At 57.0% G+C, this 27,820-nt stretch overlaps 2 protein-coding genes across 8 annotated transcripts in view; one reads left to right on the top strand and one right to left on the bottom strand.

Annotated features, from left to right (window-relative positions):
* The window catches only part of NCOR2 (nuclear receptor corepressor 2), a 240,891-nt gene that overhangs the window by 43,242 nt on the left and 169,829 nt on the right, over positions 1-27,820 (top strand). For 3 of the 7 annotated variants that reach the window (XM_050747826.1, XM_050747825.1, XM_050747824.1), the window contains exon 1: positions 5,134-5,590. The exons of 3 other annotated variants lie outside the window; for them this stretch is intronic. The gene's annotated coding sequence lies outside the window, so the exon portion shown is untranslated. Of the gene's footprint in view, positions 1-5,132; positions 5,591-27,820 lie in introns of those variants that run through there. One more of the 7 variants, XM_050747806.1, reaches the window with a different exon arrangement.
* Positions 1-27,820, bottom strand: part of TMEM132B (transmembrane protein 132B) — a 1,306,862-nt gene that overhangs the window by 1,148,359 nt on the left and 130,683 nt on the right. The window lies entirely within an intron of this gene.

Raw genomic sequence — 27,820 nt, 5'->3', positions numbered from 1 at the left:
GGTTTTAAATGCAGCCCAACACAAATTTGTAAACTTTCTTAAAGCATGAGATTGTTTTTTGATTTTTTTTAAGTTCATCAGCTGTCATTAATGTTAGTGTTATGTGTGATCCAAGACAGTTCTTTTAGTGTGGCCCATTGAAGCCAAAAGACTGGACACCCCAGTTGTAAGGCACAGTGGAGGCCCCGTGAAGCCCACTGACCCTGGCACATTGAGAGCTTGAGTGATGCCAGCCGGTGCGATGTGTCCTTCCCAGATTGGGTCCCTGGGATCCAGCGGCTGGCCTGGAGCATTCCTGGGCACTCCTCTTTCCTGTGCCGCTGCCTCTGCTGCCGGGGTGTGGGTTCCCAGGAGCCCCTGAACAGGCAGCCACCTGCCCCCTGCCCCCTGCCCCCAGCCGTCCTTGCCAGTTGCCGGGTGCCCGTGGTATCTATCCTGGCGTGCCGGATGGTGTTGCAGTTGGAAGTGAGTCTTGAGTGAGCAATTAACTCTGCCAGCTGCCAGCTCACAGCTGCTGTGGGTGGGGGCGGCCCCTTTCAAAAATAAAAACAACATGCAGAAAAACAGCCCTGGAGTCCCGTTGGCTTCCCTTAGCCAGCGTGGTCAGGGCTTCATTTTGATGCTTTTGTGGAGAAGAATCCCGGGCCTGGATGGGGAAATAGGATGCATTTTGGTCTGGGGAGTGTCTTTATTTGGGGGCAGAGGTGATGGCCTGTGTCTGGCCTCGCCATCCACGAGGCAGGCCCCTTTCCTCAAGCCGCCCACAAGTGGCTGGCTCGTGGATGCCTGCCACAGGGAAGGGGATTTGGGTTCCTCAGGGTTAGTTTTTAGCAGGCTCAGGCGGGGAGAGGGTGGCTGTGGGACCTCTCAGGTCTGTTTCCAGCTCTGTGGGCTGTATGGGGGCCCTGGGGCCATCCTGGAGATCCCCAGAGCTCTCCTCTGCAGCTTCCAGCCAGTTTTCTGGAACTAGCGGGAAAGGAGAGGGGCACCAAAGGTGTTTCTGGGCATGCGATTGCTGCCACTTTGAGGTCGTGGCTTTGGTAGTGGGTTGAGTTGTGGCCCATGAAACGTAGGTCCACTTGGAAACCGTGAATATGACCTTGGCCTTATTTGGACCACAGGTCTTCGCAGATGTAACTAAGGTAAGGGTCTGGAGATGAGGTCATCCTGGAATAGGATGGGCCCTCAATCCAATGACAAGTGTTCTAAGAGAAGACACACAGCGGAGAAGGCCACGTGAAGACGGAAGGAACACCAGGGGCCACTGGGAACTGGAAGACACAGAGAAGGCTCCCCCTGCAGAGTCTTTGGAGGGCGTGTGGCCCTGGTGACACCTTGAGCTTGGACTTCTGGCCTCTAGAACTGTGAGAGGATAGGTCACTGGTTTCAGCCACCCAATTTGTAATAATTTGTTATAGCAGCCACAGGAAACGAATGCAGTTGTGAATTTTATTTTAGTCACTCATATATTTAAAAATTAAAATGTAAAATGTGACTTTGTCTTGTTCACTACCATATTTCCAGTGCTCAGCACATACAGTAGGGGCTCAGCAGATGCTTCTAGAATGCCTGATAGCTCCAGGCCTGGGTGAGGAACTCCTACCAGCTGGGAGTTGGATGCGGCTTTCAGGAAGTCGGTAAACTGGGCTGGAGTGGCGTGCATTCAACAACACCATCTTTTAATTTATTTATTTATTTGAGACGGAGCCTCGCTCTGTCGCCCAGGCTGGAGTGCAGTGGCATGATCTTGGCTCACTGCAGCCTCTGCCTCCCGATTCAAGCGATTCTCTTACCTCAGCCTCCTGAGTAGCTGGGATTAGGGGCATGCGCCACCACGCCTGACTGAATTTTGTATTTTTAGTAGAGAAGGGCTTTTGCCGTGTTAGCCAGGCTGGTCTTGAGCTTCTGGCCTCAAGCGATCCACTGCACCCGGCCAATTTATTTTTAATTGAGGTGAACTTCACATCACATATAATTTGCCATTTTAATGTGAACAGTTCATGAGTTTTTAGCGCAATCACAGTGTTGTACACCCACCCCCTCTATCCAGAAAATGTCCTCATCACCCCAAAAGGAAGTCCGTACCGGTGGGGTCACTCCACGTTGCCACCTCCCCGCAGCCCCTGGCAGCCACCAGTCTGCCTTCTGCCTCTGTGGACTTACCTATTTTGGGTATTTCTCATGGACGGAATCATACACTGTGGGTTTTGGCTTCTTTCATTCCGCACAATGTGTTTGAGGTTGATCCGTGTTGAATGGTGTCAGTCCTTCATTCCTTTATATGGCGGAATTCCATTGTGTGGCATACATCAATAGAACCATTTGATATCTAGGTGGCTTTTCAGATGAGGAAACTGAGGCTGCCCAGGTCACGGAGCCCTGGTGCCCGGGATTGAGGAGGTGCAGATAGGCAGACATGTCTGGCTCACGATGCTCTCTCTTTCTCCTGCCCCCACCCTGCTCCACTCGTATCTCTGTGCCTGGCCAGGAAGCAGCAGTGCGTGGGGAGGAAGCGAGTGGGGGGTCTCTTCCAGCTGGAGCTGGATGCTGAACTGTAGCTGCGGCTGTGGGTCTGAATCTGGCCCTCAGAGTTCTGGCCCCCACTTCCCCCCTGCGCCCTGCACATGTAGTTCCTGTTGACCTGGGTCCCGAGAGAGGCAGCAGGCAGGAGCTCCCCCATTCGCCAGCCGAGCCTTCTGATGCCTCAAGAGGCTGGGGGCCTTGCCTGGGGCCACTCAGCTTAAGGGCCCCCTGCCCCTTTCCAGACCCCCTTGGCCCACCGCCCCGGCCCCTGTGGCCCGCGGTGAATCATATTCTGGGGGGTCTTCACTGGTCTTTCCCACGGTCAAAGCTCTGCTCAGCAGACGGGCTCCAGGATGTGGCCTGTTAGCAGATTTTGGCCAGGGGATGCTTTTCAAAGTATGGACGGGTGGTCGCCGTTGGAGGCTTGTGTGATAGGGAGTTCTCCTGCTGGCAGATAACCAAACGCTGGCTTATTCTGAATACGAGCTTGGTTTTGGCCACAGGCTCTGTCTGGGGGTTGCTGCCTGTGGCTGTTTCTGGTGTTTGATGATTTGTGGTCTTCATTAAGTCACTCAACAAACGACTTGCTGCCCAGCATCTGGCGGGGAAGACACGGGAAGCAGAACGAGTGGCCCTGAAGAGACATGGCCCAGTGTCAAACCTGCCCATAGCACACAGTCGCTCTGAGGGGGTGGGAGGAGTTACTGCAGGTTCCAGGGCCAGCCTTTGGCAAAGGTCTGGATGCAGGTCTGTGTCCAAAACAAACAAAAACGAACAAAAGGAGGTGGTGAGGCCTGACTCGGCTGCTCTCAGGCACCGCTTCCTGGTGGTGTTTGCATGGGGCCAGTTTGGCCGCTCCTGGGTTTCATGGTTCCGCCTGGTCTCGGCGATGGTCTGGGTGGGAAGACGGTGCTGGATCTTTGGGTTACAAATATGCCCATGCCTTCCTGTGCCTCAGTTTTCCTACCTATAAAAGAAGGCTTAGGAGTAGCAGAATCCCACCTTTGGCTTTGGGGCAGGTCTCTGGAAAACCCCCAGGGTGTTTCCTGGGGAAGTCTGGAGGGCCAGCTGTTCACGGGAGACATCTGGCTTCCAGGGGCCTCCGCAGCCACCACACTCATCCCCTCGTGGCCAGTCTGGGCCCCCCGTCGGTCCAGTGGCCACGGGCCCGTGTCACAGGCAAATCTGGTGCTAAAACACTTCTGTGACTCCTTGTGGCTGAATTACCATGTGGATGACGGAGACAAGCCAGGCTTGCCCAGTTCAAGTCCCAGCTCAGCTACTAGCTGTTGACCTTGGGCAAGTCCCTTACCTTCTCTGGGCCTGCCTCCCGCTCCGTCTGTGTATGGTGGCTCAGGGGCATACCTGCCTTTGCCGCGGCGGTGTGAGGCCAGCTGGTGAACCAGGGGACCCGCTTAGCACAGTGCTGGGCACACAGTCAAAGCTGCTGGGCTCTGTGTGCGTGGCCACTGTTATTGTTATTAATATTATTACTCTCAAGACGCTCCTGAGAGTACAAAGGATGACAGTGTTATTGTTGGAGTCGAAGGCCAGGCCCAGAGTCCATCTGACCACTTCCGCTCCACTCCTATTAGCTCCCTGACCTCATCGTCATACTCTCCCCGCCTCGCCCCTGCACCCTGGCCATGCCAGCCTCTTCTCTGCTTTGACAACACACCGCGCATGGTCCAGCCTCCAGACTTTCACATCTGCCATGCTCCTGCCAGGGGTGCCTTCCCCGTGTCTGCACCCCGGGACCCTTGTCATCATTTGGGCTGCTGTCCAGGGACACATTCTTAGGCCCAACTCTTGGCTGCTAGGGGCAGGGAAGTGAATCTGGAGACCCTCTTGGAGCCTCCTCTGCCTCCTGGGAGCTCCAGCAGCTTCCCCTGGCACCTCGTCTCTGCTTTCCAGAGCGCTTGGAGAAGCAGAGCTCAGCCTGCCCCTTCTACGGATGGAAAGTTGACACCCAGAGAAGCTCAGACTTGTCTCTGAGTCACACAGCTAATTGCAGCCAAGGTTCAGACTCCTGGCTGACTACCAAGCCATCGTTGTTGGCCTGTGTGTGTGTGTATTATTTGGCCATGTCTTCTTTTCTAGGCCTGTCACCGAGGTGACCCTAGATCAGAATGCCAGTGTGAGGGGGTCAAGCTTTCTTTTCCTAGGATTAAAAGAAGGACAGAAATATTTGCAAGGGAGAGCCTGCCCCTCTGGCCATCTGGCCCTCAGGACGGAGGACGGGGGAGGGATGGGCCGAGGCCTGGGTTCCGAGCCGGTTCCGAGCCGGTCCCGAGCCAGGCCTCAGCCAGGGCGCCAGAGCCGCGCGCAGGGTGGAGGTGCAGGTGCGGCCCGAGGCTGGACAGTCCAGGCTGGGAGGAAGCGGGTTAAAGGGGGAGAAGCGGGGCTGGAGCTCGCTTTCGCCTGCCAGCGAGCGAAGAGTGAAGAGGTTTTTCTAGCCGAGCTATAAAAAGGCCTCACAGTGTTTCAGCTCCCGAGTGTCGGCTGGAAGCCTGCCAGGGTTACCATGGCAATGAGGAATTATTACTTACTGCCAAGGCTGGGAGAAAAAGCTCGTACTTTTGGCTTCCAAACAAGAGGAGTGGACTTATGTAATTCTCTGTGTTTATAGGCCCGGAGTGGCAGAGGCGAGAACGGACCGCTGGAGGCCCGACGTCTCGTTCGCGTCCCAGCCGTGGGGTCAGGCGGCCCCGCTCTTGTCGCTAGTGGTCCTTGGCCTGCCCGGGTTTGGGGGGCATCGGGCTGAAAGCCTGGGGGGCCTGGCCTGGCCCCGCAGGGCCTCCCGGGCCGGGATGGGAGCTGTAGTCTCGCGGGAAGGTGAGGCCGCCCTCTGGGGCCGCCCCTCTGCGGGTGTCATCCTGGGGGAAGGATGGGTCTGATGTTGGCTGCGGTGTGCCTCCTGGAAGCCGGCAGCACAGCCTGTGTGTGTGGACTCCGCTGGCCCGCTGGCTGGCACTTTTTCTTTTTCTTTTTCTTTTTTTTTTCTTGTGGGAGAGTTACTTCAAGTTGTGTTTGGAGCTGACGTGAGCGAGGTTGGTCATGTGCTCGGGTAAGAGAAGTCGCCAGGCTTGGTGTGCGCAGGGGAGGCACGGTGTGGCCGGGTCACTCTGGCCGGGGGAGGTGGGCACAGACTGGGGTGGAGGGCTGTGGCCTGCAGGCTCTGTGCAGGGGGCGCTAGTTGGGGGCCAAGGAATTCATCTGGAAAGAGCCCCAGTTCTGTCGCTGGAGGTGGTGGCCAGCGCTGGGGGCCGAGTGGCTGCAGGTCAGCCAGCGGGGGCGGCCGGACCCTCCCCTGGCAGCACAGTGTTGTCGGCCCTGAGCTCAGCGGGATGGTGGGCAGGGCTGTCTTATCGGACAAAGTTGCTGCAGGCACAGAAAAGAGCGCTCCGAGGCGCTGGCCCGGCCGGCCGGGGAGAGGCTTCTTGGCCAGCCCGCGTGGGAGGGGACCTGGGGGGGCACCAGGCTCCTCTCCCGGAGCCTCGGTGCACATCCGGCGTCCCTGCCGGGGAGCATGGCGAGCCTTGGGGACTCAGGGGGCTTCTGTTCCGGAGTTGACTTCAGGAGGGTGTGTGATGGTGGGTGCTCCCGAGGCTCTGCCCTGGGGCGCCGGGGTGGGCTCAGGCAGGGGAGAGCCAGGTGCAGGCAGCGCTGCAGCCCGGCCCCGGCGCCCGGCTCCCCACCGAGGTGGCGCTTGGCTCGGTGCCCGTGTCTGGTTTGAAATCAGCGCCACCGGCCCAGGCTTGCCCAGGGACTTGGCAGTGAGCAGCCGGGATAAACACTGGAAAGTTGGAAGGGCTTCCCGAGCTCACAAGGAGCCTTTAGTTGCAAGCTGGGGGAATGAGGGAGCGATTTGTCCCGAGGTCTGGGTGCGCTGCGGCCGCAGGGAGGTGGCGGGAATGGCTCCTGGGGACCTCCGAGCCCAGGCTGGGGAGGGGAGAGGGCTGGGCTTTCAGGCAGTGTTGCTCCTTTGCCACAGACCTGGGTTTGAGTCCTGGTTCCGTCCTTTCTGTGCTGTGTGACCTTGGGCATGTCGCCTCCCCTTTGCAGACCTCAATTTCCTCGTCTGTAAAATGGGGCAACAGTGGGGTCTACACAAGCATGAGACTGACGGGAGAAGGAGCTGCAGTTTTGGGGGGAACTCGGTGCAGACTGCCTGGGTTCCTGTCCTGGTTGGATGCTTCCTGGCTGTGTGACCTTGGGCAAGTAACTTACTGTCTCTGAGCCTCAGTTTTCCCATCTGGCAAATGGATGTTGCATCTTTCCCCACCTCATAGGCTGTATGGCTTAAGGGAGTGAATGAAACCTGCCTTCTGGTTCATAATAGGCTCACAGTCGATAATTCACTGGCGCTGAAGTTGTTTTCTCGATGCTAACAATACACGCACCTGGTCTGGGGGCGGGGGCGGCCCTGGGATTTTGGCATCTCAGGGCGATGGTGTTTATGAAGTTGTAGTGGCCGGATTGAGGTTCCAGTGCCAGCTCGACCCCTCAAGGATGGTGTGACCTTGGGCAAGTCCTGGAATCCCACCGAGCCTCAGTTTCCTTGTCCCTTACCACAGTGGTAGCACTGCAGCCTGCCAGTATGTCTTGGGAGAGCCCGAGAGAAGCCTGAAGGGGTCCGCGCAGTGCTGGCCTGGGTGGGCCTCCGTAATTGTAACCACAAGGTTGGATTTACGTTCGAGTTCCGTCCAGTTTTCTTTTGTTCTCTGCAGAGAGCTCTCCTGTTTTATAGAAACCCGGGCCCAGATAATGGGAGGTAGGCCGGGTGGGTGCTTCCCAGGCTCTGCCTTTGTTTGGGGTCCCCAGGTCTCCCCCCATGCCTGCCTGTTCTGCCCCATCTCCCACTCAGCCTGAGCCCCTCCGTGCCAGCCCTGGGCCAGGCAACCCCCACAGTGGTATGGCCTGGGGCTGGGGCGGGAGGGCTAGTTCTCCTGCGGAAGGTGGCAGCCGTCCTGTGTTTGTAAGTGACACCGGATGCTGGGCCAGTGACTGGCTCAGGGCCTCCGCTCTTGGGCCAGCAGGAGCCAGCGGGAGTTCCCCGGGTGTCCAGGCCCCCCGTGCCAGCTGCCTGTTGTCTCATTGTCGTGGAGCCTCTCCTGGGACCTCAAGAGTGGCCTCTGAAGGGGGGGGTGGTCATACGTGTCCCCTTGTCACCCCCAAGGCCTTGGTGTCCACTTGGGTTGGCCACAGAGCTGTGTTGTGGCTGCCCCTGACCTTTGCCAGAGTCCTCAGGGACTCGATTTTCCTACCCAGTGGAGACGAGTCCTGGGTAAGGAAGGTTCAGAACAGAAGTCAGCACAGGGCCTTTGTGACGAGGCAGCTCGGCATGGACCGGTTGTGATCACTGGAGTCTGCATGTGTGATAAGAACACATAGAACTAAATACATGCACACTCACACTCACATGCACACACACATGCGCATACCCGCACGTATACTCACACGCACACTCGCGAACATGCACACCATACACACACAGTCACACGAACATGCGCACGCATACACACACGCTCGCGAACATGCACACGCATACTCACATGCACACTCACAGTCATACGCACACTCACACTCGCGCACACACACCCATACTCTCATGCAGACACCCACACAGATACACGCGCACATGCACACGCGCACACACACACAAGTGAGTGCATTGGACCCTGCTGCGGATCTGCATATGGCTGGCTGTATCCATGCTGCCTTCCCGGTTATGATACGGATGATGAATTGTCGTTGTCTCAGGATGTTATTCTTGGGGGAGGCTGGGTGAAGGGCACACAGGATCCTGGGATCTTGAGATTTTTTTTTTTTTCCTCCTTTTTTGAAACTGAGTCTCATTCCATCACCCAGTCTGGAGTGCAGTGCAGTGGCGCGATCTCAGCTCACTGCAACCTCTGCCTCCTGGGTTCAAGCGATTCTCCTGTCACAGCCTCCCAAGTTGCTGGGACTATAGGCACATGCGACCAAGCCCAGCTAATATTTGTATTTTTGGTAGAGGACTCCCCCATGAAGCTGGCCTGTAACTGAGCTTGGTCCCTTGGACATCCCAGGGGGTCCAGGCGGGGTTTGCTTTGTGCCTGAGGATCACAGAGGGCTCCAGAGCATCCCAGGCTGGGGGACAGGTGGTGCCTGCAGGGCCTGTGGGGGCCCCAGGACTGAGCTGCTGTAAGGGTGTTCCTGTCATCACAGTGACGTGGTGGAGGCTTGTGTCCCGTGGGCATCAGTCGTAGCTTAGGGTCTGGAGGGACAGGGGTGGAATAGGGTGTGGGGGCATCTAGCCTCATGAGCCTCTTTGCTGTTCTTTGGGGCCCCTGATCATGAGCCTGCCTCAGGACCTTTGCACTGACTATAACCTCTTTTTTTTTGAGACAAAGGCTTACTCTTTCCCCCAGGCTGGACTGCAGAGCTGTGGCCACCTTTCTTTCAGGTTCAAGTGATTCTCCTGCCTCAGCCTCCCGAGTAGCTGGGACTACAGGCGTGCACCACCATGCCTGATTTTTATATTTTGAGTAGACACAGGGTTTTGCCATGTTGGCCAGGCTAGTCTTGAACTCCTGACCTCAAGTGATCCACCCACCTCGGCCTCCCAAAGTGCTGGGATTACAGGCCTGCGCCACCACACCTGGCCTGGCTGTAACCTCTTCTGGGAACACCCTTTCCTGAGACCTTCAGCCTCCCTGATTTAGGCCTCTGCTAATGGTGCCTCCTGAGAGAGGCCTGATGTCAGGTTGTGACTCCCTGTGACACCTTCACTGCTCCGTGTAACACCGTCGCCACCGGGTTCTGCTGTCTGCCCGTCACCCCGTCCCCACCTTATTTTAGTCTATTTGGACCGGGTGGCTCACAAGCAAGAGAACTTTACTGCTCACAGTTTTGGAGGCTGGACGCCCGAGACCCAGAGGCTGGCGGATTTGGTGTCACATGGGAGGAGGGCCCGTTCCCTGGTTCATAGGTGGTGGCTTCTCCCAGGCAGAGGGCACGGTGGCTTTCCGGGGGCACCAATGCCACTCGTGACAGCTCGTCACCTCCCAGAGGCCCCGTGCTCTGACACTGTCCCATGATGATTAGGTCTCAACATATAGATTTTGGGGGGACATAGACATTCACACTCCAGCACCCCTCCATCCAGGATTTTGTTCACCTTGGTCACTGCTGTGTCCCCAGCACTGGGTATGTAGCAGGCACTTAGGAGACAGTTGTGCCTGACTCAGTATCCCCCATGGGGCCTCAGCCTGTCCCCTCCCCATAAATGGGGCCTCTCTGGGGAAGGAGGCCCTGCATTTTGGGGACGATTTGGAAAACCGGGAAAAGTTCTCACGCTTTTTCTCTGACTGCCCCTGGGGTACCCACCAAGCATCCCAAGAGAGCCTACCCCTCCTAGATACGGCCATGAGAAGGAACCCAGGGGTGCCGTAGGCACGGGGAGTGGGGGAGGGGTGCCGACAGCCTCAGCCTTGTGTGCTGAGGACCCAGGCGAGGTGAGCATTCCACATACCTTAGTTCACTGTGTCCTTCCCATAGCCTTGTAAGGTGGGCATAGTCACCCTCTCCTGATAAGGCACAGAGAGGGTAGGCAGCTTGCTCAAAGACACACAGCTGCAGACCTGCAGTATTACCAAGTGAATGGCATTTCCAAGGCAGTTGCTTCTTTGCTCAGGGTCATGCCTAGCATGCTAAGGGGATCCCCCTCTCTCATCCCCAGAAGTCCCTCATACTATTCCTGTCTTCCGAGGCGGTCCTGTTTTCTGGGCATCTGGCTCAGAACTGGGAGGGTCCCATTTCCCAGGCTGAGAGAATGCCTCATTTAGCCCAGAGCAGAGGCCCAGAGATGCCCACACTTCTGAAGGTTGGGGGGTTGGTTTCCAGTGTGGCTTAGAAGTTAGAGGGCAGGAGGGGCACCCCAGAGTGGAGGAACCGCCCCCTTCCTCCGGAGTCGTTCATTTGCATGACAATGAGCCCTTTGTTCCTGGGGCCAGCCTCCTTCCCAGGGCAGTAACATCATTCCTGGCCTGTGATGTCATAATGGGCCCTTTCTGTGGCTGGGGTCAGAGGCTGGGTGGGCAGCTGTGTGGGTCGGGCCAGGCCTGCTAATAACCAGGGAGGTGGTGATTGCCAGGGACCCATGTGCCAAGCTGTCTCCTTCCAGGGTCTCGTTGAATCCTCCCGAGAGAGCAGCGGGAGGTGGGATTTGCTCCCCTGTTGACACTGGGGCAAGCTGAGGCTCCAGGAAGCCCTCCCTGGCCCCAGCGTTTGTCTGGTCCCCCCTGATGAGTTGCTTCAAGCCTCTCATTGGCCTGTGGAGTGGGGGTGACTCACTGCCAGCTTGGCCCTTAGCTGAGAGGCGTGGGCGTGAGAGTCCCTTGTTTCCTGTAAACGGGAGGGAGGCCCATGCCCAGCGGCTACTGTGTTGGGGCCACTCGGAAAGCCAGGTTCAAACCTTGTCCCCACTTTGTCCCCTGGGCGTCAGCTGAACTCCCCGTGCCTCCGTTTCCTCCTCTGCTTCATGGGGTTCCGCTGGGGCTTGGACTCAGAGCTAGGCAGGGAGTGAGGTTTCAGGAAAAGGGCAATGTCAGAGAAGGCGGGGGCTGGTGGAGTGGGGTGAGTGGTGATCCCCCCAGAAGTAGGTCCATGTCCTGGTAACCCAGCCCCTGTCAAAGAGAGACCGTATTTGATAAAAGGGTCTGTGCAGATGTGTTCTGAGATGAGCTTATCCTGGGTTACCCAGGTGGGCCCTGAATCCAAAGACCGGTGTCCTTAGAAGAGACAGAAGAGGCGACAGCAAGACTACCGGAGCTACAAGAAGACGAAGGCAGAGATTGGAGGGCTGAAGCCACAAGCCAAGGAATGCCTGGAGCCACCAGCATCTGGAAGAGGCAGGAAGGAGCCTCCCTTTGAGCTTCTGGAGGGAGTGGGGCCCTGCTGACGCCTTGATTTTGGACTTCTGGCCTCCAGAACTGTTAGAAAATAAATTGCTGTTGGTTGATGGCTCACACCTGCAGTCCCAGCACTTTGGGAGGCCAAGGTGGGCGCATCACTTGAGCCCAGGATTTCAAGATCAGCCTGGGCAACATGGCGAGACCCTGTCTACAAAAAAGCACAAAAATGAGCCGGACATGGTGGCAGCATGGCTGTAGTCCCACGCTGAGGCAGGAGGATCAATTGAGCCTGGGAGGTCAAGGCTACAGCGAGCTATGATTGTGCCACTGCACTCCAGCCTGGACCACAGAGTGAGACCCTGTCAAAAAATAATAAAAAAACAAAAATAAATAAATCAGTGTTGTTTTAAGCCTCCTGGTTTGAGGTCATTTTTATGGCAGCCCTGGGAAGTGAACACAGCTGGCGACGCCAGTCTCTGGAGGTTGGGGACCTGGCCCTGGCGGGGGTTGGTACTGTTCCCCACTCCAAGCCTGAGGGTGCAGGACAAGTTTGGGTGGCCGAGAACCCCTTTGTGCCTGGGAGCGCAGGAAGCCCCATCCAGGGAGTCCGGACTTTCCAGGAAGCAGGCCTTGCTTGAACCTGCCTTTCTTGCCGAGAACCAAATCCACAGGGCCCTAGACCCCACCTGCCACCTGCTGTTCGAAGTCCCCTCAGACAGCCTTGCTAAGGGGACAGGACCCAGAGGCAGGAGGCTCTCAGGTTCTACCCTGGCTTCGCCCCAGGCCCCGGACACTCTTCACACACATCTAGTGACTCCTGCAGAACCTGGGTTGCACTCATTCCCCAGCAAGCCCCGGGTTTGCCAGGTGCCCTTGACAAATGGAGAAACTAGGCCCAGAGAGGGCAGGCTACTTGGCGGAGGCCACACAATTCCTTAGTGGCAGTGACGGCCTTATAGTCTCGCCACGGGGGCTGGCACTGGGGCTGGCACTGGGGCTTCCAGGAGTGGGGATCAGAGTTCTTGGCCACATGGAGACCTGGAGTGGAGCCGGCCGGCTGTGTGGACTTAGGGTCAGTTACCTGATATTTGGGACACTTGGCTGCCTTTGATGGACCTGGCCCGGTATAGGTGGCACCCCGAAATCTGGGCTTTAAGCACACCCCGTCTGTGCTCTCGGCCTCAGTCTCTCTGTTTGCAAACTGGTCTTTGCGCTTCAGCGCCACGTCTGTGATTTTGCTCTTAGGATGTTCATGCATTCAGCAAGCATTTATTGAGCGCCTGCCGTGTGCAGTGTGCTGGGACTCTGGGGGACACAAAGGTATGACTCTTGCTTCATGGATCTTGTGTTCGGGGTTGTGGGGGGAGAGGAAGTGAAGCAGCAAGGGTTGGAGTCCAGATTCCGGGTTCTGATGAGGGAGGTCATGGAGCTGAGGCTGTGCGGGAGGTGAGGATGTGGCCTTTCTTCTCCTCTTGGGCCCAGGGTGGACGGTGTGCAGCAGACTCTCAAGTGGACATGGAGATGCCCACAGCCTGTCTGCGCGACCCATGGGCACCTCTGGCTGGCAGGACCTGGCCTGGTCTCTTGAGCAGGGATATGGGACGGGAGGTCTGCAAGGCCTGGCTCCAGCCTGGTGGGAGAGACTACAGTCTCCTCCAGGCTGAGCAAGAGGCGTGGGTATGCCGGTGACAGCGTCCCAGGACACAGTGGGTGAGCCGGACACAGGAGGTGGCTCGCCTGGGTTTGCATCCAGCCTGTGCCCTTGCTGGCTGTGTGACCTTGGGCAAGTTGCTCAGCCTCTCTGTGCAACAGTCTCTCCAGCTGTAGAATGGGAATGATAACAGAATCCCTCACAGGGTCGCTGTGATGGAAGGAGCTGGTGCCACCAAGTGCTGTGTTGGGGACTGGCTGCACCAGTGGCTGTGAGGCGTCCCCTCCCGTGGCTGGTCAGGGCGGCAGCCTGGAAGATGGAAGTGGCGTTTGCTCATCTTCCCGCTGACCTGCTTCTGCCTGTGCAAAGAGCCTCAGTCTTCTGCCTGGGAAATGGGAGCTGTAACAAGCACACGGCCCCATGGAGGTCGGGAGGAGAAGTGGAGCTGGGGTGCATCAGTGCCTGTGGGGTGGGGGCTTGGGGTCGCCACCTGCTCCAGTGGGTCGCCACCTGCTCCAGATTGAAGCCTTGGCCGCCCCCGAGGCCTGGAGCAGCCACTTGTTTTACAACCCAGGAAACTGAAGGCCCAGCACAGATGGCCCCAAGACATGCCCATGGGTACAGCCCATGTGGTGGCTCCTGGCTGCAGACAATGCCTCTTTTTTCTGGCCTGGCGGGAGCAGTCCGGGCTTGCTCAACCTGGCCTAGGTTTATCAGCACATTTGGTTCTGCGTGCGGCTAGCAGGCATTCCCTCCGAGAGAGACCGTGATGTTCCTCCGGAAACCGAGGTCCGGAGGCTCAGGTTACTGTGGGGGACGGCCGTCGGGGGGTGCGCCTGCCTCTGAAAAGTGACCCAGATCAGAGCTGGGCTGTGCTGGGCAGCGTTTATCTGCAAAGCTGCCGCTCTTTCACCCGCGAGAGCCACTGACCGCTCAGGAAGGGACTGGGAGCCGCCCACTCTCCCTTCAGGGTGACACAGGACAGCCTCTCCCAGGCTCCTGCCTGGCCCTTGCCCCTACACTGAGTCTGACCCGGGTCTCCCATTCCATTTCTCTGGCCTCCTGTTGGCTGGCTTTGGACCTGTCCTCACCTACATGGATGAGAGACCTAGTGGGTGGAAGAGATCTGATTCCAGGGAGATCCTGTCTGAGAGTCTGTGTTTCAGGAGGGTTGCTATCTTAGGTCTCTTGGTTGCAATGGACAGACTCCCTCTGCCTCCTGCATTTAGCACAAATAGTTCAAGTAACTAAAAAACCTCAGGGAAGCTTCAGGCACAGTTGGATCCAGGTGCTTCCCACTTTCAGTCCCTGATAGCCTGAGACTAATAATTGCAGTTCAGTAGCCCCAGTGGAAGGACAGCTTCTTGTTCCCAATATTCGAGCAAATACTGTGGGAATGAGTTTTATTGCCTCAGCTTGAGAGTTCAGAGTTAAGCCCCACCCCGTCCCCACCAAAGCCAGTGCCACTTTGGCTGGAGGGCAGGGTCAGCCTCCCTGAGACCCCAGGACTGAGGGTGCAGGGGGTGTGGTTGCCCAGGGAAATTGGGGTGTGGTGCGCACGGAGTGGGACCGGGTGGGCAGACACTGTGTCTGGCTGCCTGTGTTGGAGATGGGGCCAGGTCAGGGTCCCTGCCTGGCCCAGCCTTTCATGGCCAGTTTGTGTCCCATTGGGGTGGAGGAGGTGGTGCCAATGAGTCACTGGGTAAGTTTCATTCCCGTTATATTTAATAGTTGGGGGCCTCTTGGGTCCCCCCTCCAAGCCGTTGATGGAGCTCTGCCTCCTGTCCCCCCATCACCCCACTTCAGCTCCCCAGCCTTCCCTCTCCTCTCTCGTGGCTTCCAGTGACCACGTCATAAGCCACAGGTCACGTCCTGGCAGCCCCTGGGCTGTATTTGGGTGTCAGACTGATTTATTGGGTTGGTTTTATAGTCAGTGTTTTTTTAGAAATATTGGGAGATGTCTCAAAATTGGGCTTCTTGGCTTTGCTGGAAAGATTTGGACGCTGTGGACCCCCTGTGTTCCAGCAGGGTCTGGAACATCAGGAATGTTTGGGGGCCACATTCCTGAGCCTCTGCTCAGCGTTGGCTGGGACTGAGCTGCGGTCACCCCCTTCCTGCGGGCCCCTCCCCTTGGCGCAGTGCCTGCCTGGGCCCCTGTGTTCTGGCAGGGTCTTGGGTATCTACAGCTCTCCTCTTGCTTTTTGTCCCTGCCCTTCTTCGGGTGGATCATCCGATCCCAGGTAGGCGCTTAGCTTCAGCCGTCGCCACTCCTGGGCGCTGAAGCATTTGTTTACTGTCTGAGTTCCTGGCTGCAGGGGCCATAGGACCTTTTGGGTTCTTGATCACTGTCCCGTCATCAGACATTTATTGATCAGCGCCCCTGGGGTAATTGAATGGCCCAGAACGCGTCCACTTCTGAGCATTGGACCGAGCTGATGTAAAGTGGATTCTTCCCGCTTGGCCTGGAGCCCAGGCAGCAGTGGGGTCCTCCCAGCCAGGCCTTTTGTTGTCCAGCCTGGCCACTTGCTGGGGGCTGGGAGGGGTTGGGGAGGCAGGAGGGGGCCCTTGTTGAGTGGGTGGGCTCCGTCGCTGTAGACGCTGCTGCTGGCGCAGCTATTCTTAGCAGCAGAAACATTTGTCCTCATTCACATGTGGTGGATGCCTCCGGGGATCTGCCCTGAAATACTAGGGGCGACCCCATAAATTCCTCAGAAAGCCATCCTTGAGGGCCTGCGTGCATGGAGGAGAAGCGGGAGGAGGCGTTTCCGGCAGCTGCACAGCTGTGGATGTGTTTGCCAGATGTTGGAGGCAGGGAAGTTGGTGGGAACCTTGGGGAGGCTGCCTTCACACTCGGGGTCTGGGCATGGGCATGAGCGGGTGGGACAGAGACTGCAGACTGACGGGCAGAGAGAGGGGCTCTGGGCCTGGCCTCGAGTTTCGGGGTCCAGGGGCCCCTCTGAAGCAGTCAGCCCTTCCCTGGGCCCGGGCTCTTTTTTTTTTTTTTTTTTTTTTTTTTTTTTGAGACGGAGTCTCGCTCTGTCACCCAGGCTGGAGTGCAGTGGCCGGATCTCGGCTCACTGCAAGCTCCGCCTCCCGGGTTCACGCCATTCTCCTGCCTCAGCCTCCCGAGTAGCTGGGACTACAGGCGCCTGCCACCTCGCCCGGCTAAGTTTTTGTATTTTTAGTAGAGACGGGGTTTCACTGTGTTAGCCAGGATGGTCTCGATCTCCTGACCTCGTGATCCGTCGGGCTCTTTTAATTGTCCCTTGAGACCATCTCGGTTGGAGGCAGCTGGTGAGGGGACAGCTCAGCTTACTGGGCACTTCTGAGGGATCAGAGGTGCAAGTCACCGCCCAGCAGGCCCAGCCATGCCCTATGGCCGTCATGGGGTCCTGAGGTGAGGTGGGCTAGAGACAAGGCCTGGACGCATGCTGCACTTGGCTCTGAGGGCCTACTGAGTGCCGGGGCCGCTGGCAACACTTTGCCTTTCATGCGGGCAGCCTGAACCTTTGGGGCCACCACAGAACAACACAAGCACAGCTGAGAGCTCTTGACTAGCAATCAGGGAGGCCTCCCTGGAGGAGGTTTTGTTTTAATTTTAAATTGTGGTAGATACATATAACGTGAAATTTACTTTCAGCCAGTGTTAAGTAGATAATTCAGTAGTGTTAAGAATATTGATATTGTATAGCAACCCATCTCCAGCACTTTTCATTTGGCACAACCGAATCGCTCTGTTAAACAGTAACTCCCCCTTCCTCGCTTTCCCCAGCCCCTGGCCCCAACCATTTTCCTTTTTGTCTCTATGAATTCAGTGACTCTAGCCACTTCCTACAAGTGGCATCACACAGTGTTTATCCTTCTGTGGCTGGCTTCTGTCACTCAGCATAATGTTGGGAGCTGTGTTTCGGGTAGTCTGGGGTTGTTGGTTCATTCCTGGCCACGCAGCAAAACGGACGAAGACCCAGGACCCCAACCCCGCCCCCATCCTTTAGAAACCCCAGGTCCGGCCACCTCTCCAGGTGCTGACCAGGAGCCCAGCCCCAGCTCAGCCATCCAGCTCCCTGAGCCCCACTCCAGCATGGCCTCCCTCCCTCCCACAGCCACAGCCCCAGGGGCGCGGGGTTAAGTGGTTTGCCCAGGTTACACAGCTGGTGCCAGCACCTCCCTCCCCACCGCCCAGACACCAGCGTCCTCTCTGCCTCCTCGCTTCCCTCTGCAGAGAAGATTGCTGTCGGGAAGGCCAGATGGAGGAGCTGGGTCTAATGGAAAACACGTCCCTCCTGGGGCGCCCGGAACTTAATGAGGAAGAGGCGGCAGAACCAGGCGTAATGTTTGTGAAATACCCAGGCTGGGAGGGCTGCTGCCTGTCAGGGCTTCTCGGGTGGAGTCCCAGGAACCTGGAGTGCAGGGAGGGTTTGTCGTGCTGTGGTTTATCTGCCTCTCTTCCTTTTAAAATTAAATGGAAACAAACAAAAAAAAGGAGTGGAGGAGGAAGTGATTTTGAGCAGACCTCGTTGTGGCGGGGGAGCAGGGCCGAGCTGGCTGCCGTCCAGCGGACAGGAACGCTCCAATTAAATTGGAAACAGTAACGGGCCTCCTCGGAGGCTCCGACCAAGGCCACTTCCCTTCTGTTCACTGAGGGCCGGCGCCTGGGCTGGCAGGGCCATGGGGGAGGACCAGGCTTTGGGCACACGTATCCTGCCTGTGACCTTAGGCAAGTCAGTTTTCTGATCTGTTCAGTGGGGCGAGTTGTGTTTGATGAGGGGAACCGGAGCGTCTGCTGCCTCTGGTCTTCACCTGAGATAAATGTGGCCTGGAGTGGAGGTGGGGCCTGCTGTGCCTGGGGTGAAGGGGTGCAGGAATGGGGGAGGCTGGGGGGCCTGAAGCAGAGCGTGGGGAATGATAGAGGCTTTCCCAGTGGCTGAGGAACCTCCAGGGGAGGGGAGAGACGGGGCAGGTGCCGGGGGTGGGTTTTGCACCTGGCCTGTTTGCCCCTGGAAGCAGGAGCAGGATGTGGCACTGGGGAGACAGGAGTTACGGGCTGGGGCATTGGAGCTCACTTGAGAATCACAGACTCCTCCCAGACTCAGGTTTCCTGTCGACAAGGCAAGGATAGCCATGGTGACTGGCTTGGTTAACATCATCGCCATCACCTCCCTCCTTCCCCCAAGTGGCCGGCGTAGCAGACCGCAGTAACAGCCATGTTCTCCTTCTGGGGGCTCTTCTGTGGGCCAAGAACTGCACCGAGATTCTCGTAGCTCTTTTGTCCAGTGAATCTTTCCAAGCGAAGCTCAGAGAGGTCAGGACCTCACCCAAGGTCACACAGCTTCGGAAGTGGCGGAGTTAGGATTTGGAATTGATCAGCATGCGGAAGCCCTTTGGAATGGCAGTGTCTCCACAAGAGGTGGCTTGGTTGAGAGAGCACTGGCTCATTTCAGTGACTGAGGGGCCATGACTCAGCCCACAGCCTCCATGACTCCTGCTCCTACAGGTGCGGCTAAAACTGCCGAGGAGGAAACCTGCCTGGTGCCGGGGACAGGGGACCGGGTCCATGGGAGCGGCAGGGGGATCGGGCCATGACACTAGGGGGGCCCCCTTGGGGTTGGGAGAAGGTTCCAAGGAGGTGACAGTGGAGGTGGGAGCTGAAGGCTCAGGAGAAGACAGACTGAACCTGCCCTGTTGAGTCCCACCAGCCAGGCAGGGCATATAAACAAAGGTAGCTGACTAGGAGGGGATGTGGCGAATAGGGAAAGACGAGCCCATCTGGTGTAGATAGCCTCTGCCCACTTCCAGCCGGCCATGGCTGGAACCTCAGTTTCCCCTGTCAAACGATTTTGTGGTAAAATACATACAAAAGATACCATTTCAGCTATACTAAAGTGAACAATTAGTTGGCATTTAGGACATTCACAAGGTTGTGCAATCACCACCTCTGTCTAATTCCAAAACACTTTCATCCTCCCAGAAGGAAACCCCATACCCGTTAAACCGTCACTCCCCCGTCCTCCCTCCCCACAACCCCTGGCGGCCACGGGCCTTCCTTCTGTCCTGGGAATCTGCCCCTCCTGTGAAATAAATGGAATCATGCAGTACGTGGCTGTTTCGACTGGCTTCTTTGCCTTTGTGCCGTGTCTTCAGGGCTCACCTGTGTTGTCGCTGAGTCAGCGCTTACCTTTGCCTGGCTGAATCAGAGTCCATTGACGGACAGCCTGCGTTTGTTTAATCTGTTTGTCAGTAGGTGGACATTTGGGTTGTTTCTGCTCGTTGGCTGATGTAAATAGTGCTGCTGTGGGCATTCTAATCCTTTCTGTTTGTTTTGTCACCAGTTTTCAGTTCCTTGGGGGTGTGTAGCTAGGAGTGGCATCACTGGGTCATGGGGTGATTCTGGGTTTAACCTAGTGACTGTTTTCCACAGTGGCTGCACTGCACATCTGACATTCCCACCCGCAATGTGTGAGCAGCCCTCGTTAGAAGCCAGACATTCCAAATTTCCTGTGAATTCCCTCTTTATAAGAGCTGGTCACTGGGGCTTAGCTGAGCTGACCCTGGGGTAAGGAAGCAAGTCCCAGGAAACTGCCCAGAGGGAGCAAGTCTGGGACCTGACGAGACATTCCAGGCTCCGGCCAACTCAGCTTTCTGGCTGTAGCCTGGCCCACATATCTCTAGCCTGTACATCTACCTAGGGTCAGGGAGGAGGATTCCCAGACTGGAGTCCTCTCAGCCTGTCTCCTCAAACCCACCTCAGGGGAAGGTGTGCTGGTTTGTGCTGAAAAGGGAGAAGTGGTGCCAGGTGGGGAACTCGGGGGAGTTGAGACCCTCCCATGCTGAGTCTGGGTTTGGGACTGGAGGCAGTTTTCCCTAGGGTCTTTCTTACTCAGCAGGCTGGGGCTTGGGGAGCAGTTGTGTGGGTTTGGGGGTTCCTGAGGGCAACAGTGCCCTTCTGTGTCCCTCACGGAGCTGGGCACGTGGGAGGGCCTGGGAATATTAGCAGGATGAAGGCATGCTTGGCCCTGGGGCTTGGTTAGAAATGTAAGACCAGAAAAACCCTGGAAAATGAAGCAGCTAAGTTGATCTCCATCTGGTGATCGGTCTGTGCATGCATGCATCCATCCATGCATCCATGCATCTATCCATGCATCCATGCATCTATCCATGCATCCATGCATCTATCCATGCATCCATCTATCCATCCATGCATCCATGCATCCATCCATGCATCCATCCATCCATCCATGCATCCATCCATCCATCCATGCATCCATCCATCATCCATCATCCATCCATGCACCCATCCATCCATCCATCCATCCATCCATCCATCCATCCATCATCCATCCATCATCCATCTATCCATCCATCCATCCATCCATCATCCATCCATCCATCCATCCATCCATCCATCATCCATCCATCCATCCATCCATCCATCCATGCATCCATCCATCCATCCATCCATCCATCCATCCATCCATCCATCCATCCATCCATCCATCCATCCATCCATCCATCCATCCATCATCCATCCATCATCCATCCATCCATCCATCCATCCATCCATCCATCCATCCATCCATCCATCCATCCATCCATCCATCCATGCATCCATGCATCCATCCATCCATCCATCCATCCATCCATGCATCCATCCATCCACCATCCATCCATGCATCCATTCATACATCTATCCGTCCATCCATCCATCCATCCATCCATCCATCCATGCATCCATCCATCCATTCATCTGTCCATCCATCCATCCAGTCATCCGTCCTTCCATCTGTCCATCCATCCATCCATCCGTCCATCCATCCATCGTCCATCTATCCAGCCATCTATTCATCCATCCGTTTATTCGTCCATCCATCCGTCCATCCATCTGTCCATCCATCCATCCATCCATCCATCCATCCGTCCATGCATCCATGCATCCATCCATCCATCCATCCATCCTTCCTCCTTTCCTCCCTCCCTCCTTTCTCTATGCATGCATGCATTCATCCATCCATCCTCCTTTCCTCCCTCCCTTCCTCCTTTCTCCTCCATCCTCCTATCTCTATTCCTCTTCCATCCTCTCCCTCCATCCAGCCACCCCCTGCTGAGCACCTCGGTGGGGAGTCTACCAGCTGGGACAGACCTGTCACTGGATGTGGGCCCTCGCTGGCAGGCCTTTTGTCTGACTTGGTCACTGCTGTAGCTGTGCTTGTACAGTGTTTGCACATAACAGATGCTGAAATAATTCTCTAATTGATGAGAATGGGTCAGAAACCAGAGTTGGGGATGGGTTTGGCTTGCCTGGTCTCAGCTTGAGGGCAGACTGTAACCTTGTGGGTGGCACCTGGGGTTGAACTCTTAGTATTTGACCCTCAGCCCCTCCGGCAGAGCCAATGACAGGCTGGGGTTGGGTACCTGGCTCCTCCTAAGGGAGCGGAATGACCTTTCTGCCAAGTGAGGGCCAAGGAGTCTGGCCTCATTCCTGCAGGCCTGCCGCTGTGCATGGGCGGAGGCCTGTTTCTCTAGGGCCCTGACGATCGTGACTGTAATCACTCAGGGTTACGGGACCCTTTTACCTATGCCCAGTGCTCCTCGACAGAGGGGCAGCCACAGTGTCCTTTGAACACAGAGACGCCAGAGGCAGGCTTGCCATGGGAGACCGCACGTCAGCCTTGCTTAAAGTGCAACAGCTGTGTCCTCCCACCCCGCTCAGAGTGACCACCCCAGCTTTCTGGCTATAGCTAGAAAGAGTGACCTCACATGCCCTTGCTCATCCCACTCTCCCCATCCAGGCCTCCCTGCCGTCCTCACACGGCAGGCTGGGTCCTGCCTCCGGGCCTTTGCACCTGCTGTGCCTGCTGTGTGGACTCCCTCCTCTCCCCCACACCTTTATGTAAAAGGCACCTCTGGTGACGCACCCCTGACTGCCCACTTTCAAAATGGACCCCCATTCCCTGCCCGCCTCCTCTTGGTTCTGTTTTTCTCCATAGTGCTAACACCTTCTGCCGTTCTCTTACTCCCGTCTTGCCTGCTGGAATGGCAGCTTCACAAGGCGGGGGATTTGGGATCCCCAGCACCTTTCACACAGTAGGTGCTTAATAAATAGTGGTGGACAGAGCAAGCCACCAGGCCGGGCAGCAGGAGCTCTCTCTTCGCCCCCTTCTGCATTGGCTGTGGCGTCCTCTCTGGACCGGGCTGGGCGAGGTGCACCCTTGCCACGTCCCACCGGCTTTCCGCATCTCAGGACTCGCTCCAGAGCTGGATTCCCGAGCGTCCGTTCTGCGCCAGGAGTCCTGCTGAAGGCGGCCATCAGATACTTGGCCGGTTCCCCAATGTTTACTGCATGCCAGAAAGTAAACACGCAAGGTGTCCACAGCCCGACCCATGGAGCTGGCGCTCGGCAGCGTCTCATGCGCTCATCCCAGAACTGCTGTCCCAGAGTTCCCCCGGGCCGGCTTCTCCTCCGGCCGGGCTGGCTGCAGTGGTTTTGTTTAGTAAATATGTATTAGATGCCTACTGTGTGCTGGGCTCTGGGGATACAGCAGTGAACAAAACAAGGATTTCTGGAGCACCTCTTGGAGTAGGTACTGTTCCCCCTTAACGGATAGTCCTCCTGGAACCTAGGAGTGCGGCCTTGTTTGGAAAGGGTCTTTGCAGATCTCATTAGTTAAGATGAGGTCACAACTGGATAACGGAGGGCCCCAGCTCCAATATGACTGGTGTCCTTAGAAGAAGGGGAGACACAGAGACAGGAGATGCAGCAGAAAGGCTGTGTGGAGACAGAGGCAGAGATTGGCATGACGCATCTACAAGCCAGGGAACACCGGGGGTTGCCGGGGACCACCAGAGCTGGAGGAGCAAGGAAGCAGGAAGGACCTCCCCCAGAGCCTCCAGAGGCCCTGTGGGGCCCTGGTGACACCTGGATTTGCACTTGAGGCCTCCAGAACAGTGAGAGAATTCATTTCTGTTGTTTGAAGCCACGCAGCCTGTGGCGGTGCAGCCCAGGGAGCTAATACGCCTGGTGTGTGCCAGGTGCCGTGCCTCTCCATGGCTGTCACACAATAGGGGCTTATTCCGCAGTGAGTGGAGCAAATACCTGCTGAGCGGTGAGGGAGGCCGACGAGGCCGACCTGGCCGAGCTGCAGGTCCCCCGGGGCCTGCCTGTCTTCGCCAGGCCAGGGTGGGGCAGTGGAGGCGCGGGGGCCAGGGTGGGACAGTGGAGGCACGGCCTGTGTTCCCGCCGCGGTTCCGCCCACCCCAGGAGGGCTTTGTGCGTTGGGCTTCTCAGAGTATCAGAGGGTTCTGTCGAGCGTGTGCGCGCGCGCGTGTGTGTGTGTGAATGTGCCGTGGGCGCTCTGCCTGGCATGCTGGTTTTTAATCCTGAGGCTCCCCCACCTGCCACAGGTTCTTCCAATGTCAGCGCCCATTAGTTCCCAGAAAATGTGAGGCACGTGTGGCGCAGAGAGCCCCGCGTGCCTTTCATCCTCCCCACAGCCCGCGGCTGAGCGCTCAGGGCACATCCCGTAGCTCCCACACCTCCACCAGCCCCCGCCTGCCCCCTCACCCTGAGGCTGTAATTCCACCCTCCCCAGGTCTGAACCAGGCCGCCCAAGACACGGAAAATCAATGGAATGTGTCTCGGTGTGGCCTCATCCTGCTGGAGCTGGAGAGGAATGCAGGGGCGGAGGGCCCTATGGAAGCTTCCAGGGCCTCCCGGAAAGGTGCCCCTGCCCGGCCAGGTGGGAAGAGGACACAGGTGTGATGGTTTCTGGCATCACTGTGTTGCTGGCATGCACCTCCGCTGGGCAGAGTCACTCAGTGTGCACCCTACTGTGTGCCAGGCACTGGAAGGGGCTCTGGGTCCAGCAGGAAGCAAGGCTGATGGCCATTCAGAGCTCACGGCCCAAGCTTTCTGCTGTGGATTTGGAAACCTTACCAAAGCCCGCAGTGGCAGGGAACAGGGAATGTGGCCCACTTGGCTCCTGGTGCTGCCCGGCAGACTGCAGTGGGGGCAGGAGGCACTTCTGTGTGTGCTACCTCCTGGCAGGCGTGGCCCGGGGACAGACCCCTGCAGCTGTGCATGGGGAGCCCCTCCGCCTGCCTGCGTGGGATCTGCAGCCCTCCTCCAGCTGGTTCAGGGGCCAGCAGGGGCCCTGGGGCTGTGCTTGGTGGCTTGGATGTGCAGAGGCCTGCTTGGGCCCTTGGTGTCCCCGTTGGGTATCCCGGCCACCTGATATCTGCAAGTCCCTTAACCTCACCCAGGCACCGTCTTCTTCTCCTCGGAGGTCTGATCCTGCTGACTCTGCATGGCTGAACACCTGCTGTTCCCCAGGCACCTCTCGGTATGCCACAGGCACAGGGTCCTCGCAGTGGGCCTGTGGAGCAGGACTCCTGCAGCAAGCTGTATTCGCGACCTGCAGAGTCAACCTCCCTCCTGACTTTTCACTCACCTGCCCATTTCCCCTTCTCTGTCGCCGTTGCCCTGATCCCCCAGTGTCCCCTCTCTTGGACATTTGCTGGAGCCTCCCCAGGTCTCCCTGATCCACTCTTGCTCACCGCAGTGCCTGCTCGTAAAACACTCTGACCCTTTACTCTCCCCCTCAACCACCTTCTGTGGCTCCCCACTGCCCTGAGAACAAAATCCATCCTTACCCGGGCCCATGGGGCCCTGAGTGACTCTGTCCCCACCTCCCCCCATATTCACTCAATGAATTTCTCAAACATAAATGGCACCTGTGCTCACCCCCAGGCCCTGGCTCATCCCTGGGCCTGTGCTCAGCCCCCACCGCTGGCGCTCACCTCCCTGCTCTTGCTCAGTGGCGCCTCCTGCTGGAGTGCTCTCCATACCCTCTCCTTCACCCTCTGGAAGTTCTTCTTCCTCATATCCCCCGGCTCTCCCCAGGGCTGGGCAGAGTCCCTGGCCTGAGACCCTCCAGGGCCTGGATCCTGCCGGGTTCACATGAAGTCCCCAGAGCTAGCCCGGGGCTCAGCAGAGACCCCAGAGTGTCTGTAAATAAATGAATGCCGCCCACCCTTTCTGACCCCACCGCAGCCAGACCCAGCGGTGACATGGGGCATTTGTGTCTGAATTCCCACTTCCACCCGGATCCATCCTCAGAACCTCCTTTGGCCAGGACCAGATCCTGGAGACCCTGGAGAGGCTCCCTCATCCTCTCCTGCTCCCATCTTTGAGGAAACGATGTCATCATTTTTTTTGGCATTCACTTCCAAACCTGCTGATGAAAAGTCAAAGCTTATTTTTTTTCCCTATTTGCAGTGCTGTGCACCTGCCTCCTCTGTCAAGTTTCAAAACTTTTGCATCACTGCCCTATAAAATCCTGTACCCGTTAACAGGCCCCATTCCTGCCTCACCCTGCCCTCCTGGTAGCCACCAGTCTCCTTTCTGCCTCAGTGGATGTGCCTGTTCTGGATATTTCATATACATGCGGTCATGCAGTACATGGCCTTTTGTGTCTGGCCTCTTTGGTTCAGCATAACATTTTCTGGTTACGCATGGTGTAGCGCTCAGTCGTCCTTCGTTCCTCTTTATGGCTGAATAATACTCCATCGTACGGATGGACTGGAATTTTTGCTGGGTCTGCCTTTTGGCTACTGTGAATTCTGTTGCCGTGAACGTGCATACCATGTTTTGTTTGAGTCCCTGTTTCCAGTTCTTTTGGGTGGATGCCTGGGAATGGAATTGGTGGGTCATATGGTTATTCTATGTTTAAATTTTTGAGGAACCGCCAAACCGTTTCCCTAACATTTGTTTTTTTTCAAGTTGGCAGGAAACGTGGCTCAGGTCGGGAGGGGTTGGAAACTGGGTTTCCTAAGCTCGTGGTGAGTGAGGGTGGCACGAGGTTACTGGAGTCGTTCCCTGTTCAGCCCCACTGGCATGTGAGGACGCTGGGCGGGGGGCTGGTGGGGGAACCCCTTGGTAGGTGAGGGGCCGAGGTTCCAACCCCATGTTCCGGGGCGGGCACTATGTAAATCCCAGGCACTGGAAAGCCAGCCAGCCGCGGGGTGCTTTAGGAAGGTGTCACCCTGCCTGGTCTCTGGTGCCCGTGTGCACCGTGGTGTGTGTCAGGGGCCTGTCACCCCCAGGCAGCATCTCACTGGGCAAAGGGGGAAAGAAAAGCTGTAGTAAATGAGACCTCTCGGCCACCTTGTGCAACTCAAAATCCAATCGCAATTTGGAAGTGGCCCGTGGTGCCCTTGGAAGAGGGGCAGACCTCGGGAACAGCACCCTGCAGAAGTGATGGCCTCATCTCCTCCGAGAGACCGGGAGCTGTTTAACACCTAGAGAGAAGGGAATCGAATTTACTTTGCTGCATGAGATGAGCAGGGTCTGCAGACTTTGAGCGGAGCTCTAGCAAAAAGAATTTTAGAACAGGGCTGGGTCTTGGTGGCCACAGCTGTCCTCTCTCGCGGGGCCAGACTCTTGCTTCCGGCTGCAGAAAGGACGTCTCATTGCTCTTGGGGCCGGGCAGGGCTAGCTGTGCCTTGCCTCCCCATCATAGCGTCACTGGTGACTGGGCTGCAGCTGTATCATTGACAGTCCTGGTGACAGTAGTACTGGGAGTTCTGGTTTGCTGAGCACTTACTGTGTGCTGGGCGCTGCTGAGTGCCTCCTCTCCGCCACCTGGCCTTTCCTGGGGTCCTCGCAGGAGGACTTAGGCAGTCGGAATATGCACAGACATCTTCAGTAGTGCATTTGTGATTCCGATGCCTTCCTATTTACTCCACATAGTACTGGTTTCCATATATCCATGCTGATAATACGCTTCTCTTTAAATTATGCCTAACTAAATGAAAATGACAGGCCTGGGGCTAGATGGCTGCGGCCTGGGTAATCTCTATACCAAAGTCCCTATGCAAAAGTGGCACATGAATATCTGATGTTTAGGGAACACTGCGTGTTTGGAGGTTCAGAGAGGGCAAGTGACTTACCCAAGGCCACGCAGCTTAGCGATGGTGGAGCGGGACGTGTTCCCATGTTCACGGGAATTGCGCCGCACATCTTGTCTCGGGGCTGGGAAAGCCCACGCAGGCAGGACTGAGGTGGTGGTAGATGTGTCAGTCTTGGCTCTGGAATTCCTTGGCTTTTCTGTGTTTGAAGGATGGACAGCAGCCAGTCAAAGGGTCGCCTCCTCTGCGACTCCTTCTTTCTCTGTGTGAGCCCAAACTCTTGGTGGCACGTGACAGAAACCCAGCTTGGGCTGCCAAAGACAAAACGCGCAGAGGGAGTGCCCTGGCTCCCCTAAGGAAGCGAGCAGGCTTCGACCTGCCTCTGGCCACCATCGGACACAACCTGCCCTTTTGCCCTGCCTTCCTGTGGGTGGGTGTGGATCTCAGGCAGGCTCCTGCTGCATAGTGGCCCCCAGAGCTCCAGGCTTTCATTCCCAGCTTAGATCCCCGGCAGAGAGCAGCTTTCTCCTGATTCCAGCATCAAAAGTCTCAAGGCAGATTCTCATTGACTCCTATTGAGTCATAGGCTCATCCCTGAGCCAGTCGCTGGCCCAGGAGCGTGTAGGACTCTGATTGGCCACGACCGGGTCACATGACCATCCCTGGAGCCTGGGGAGGGAGGAAGGGTCAAGTCTACACTAATGAGAGAGGGGGTGGGGCCTGGGAGGCAGTCAGGGCCCCCAACCTTAACCTTCCTCCCATTTCCCCTCCACATGAGGCCTCCAGGGCATGCCTGCTTGGAGGACGGTCACCCTCTTCAGGTCGGGGGAGGGGGTGTTCTGATGAA

Source organism: Macaca thibetana, chromosome 11 (genome assembly GCF_024542745.1).
Source record: "Macaca thibetana thibetana isolate TM-01 chromosome 11, ASM2454274v1, whole genome shotgun sequence".
Taxonomy (NCBI): domain Eukaryota; kingdom Metazoa; phylum Chordata; class Mammalia; order Primates; family Cercopithecidae; genus Macaca; species Macaca thibetana.
This window is presented reverse-complemented; position numbering and strand designations above follow the sequence as displayed.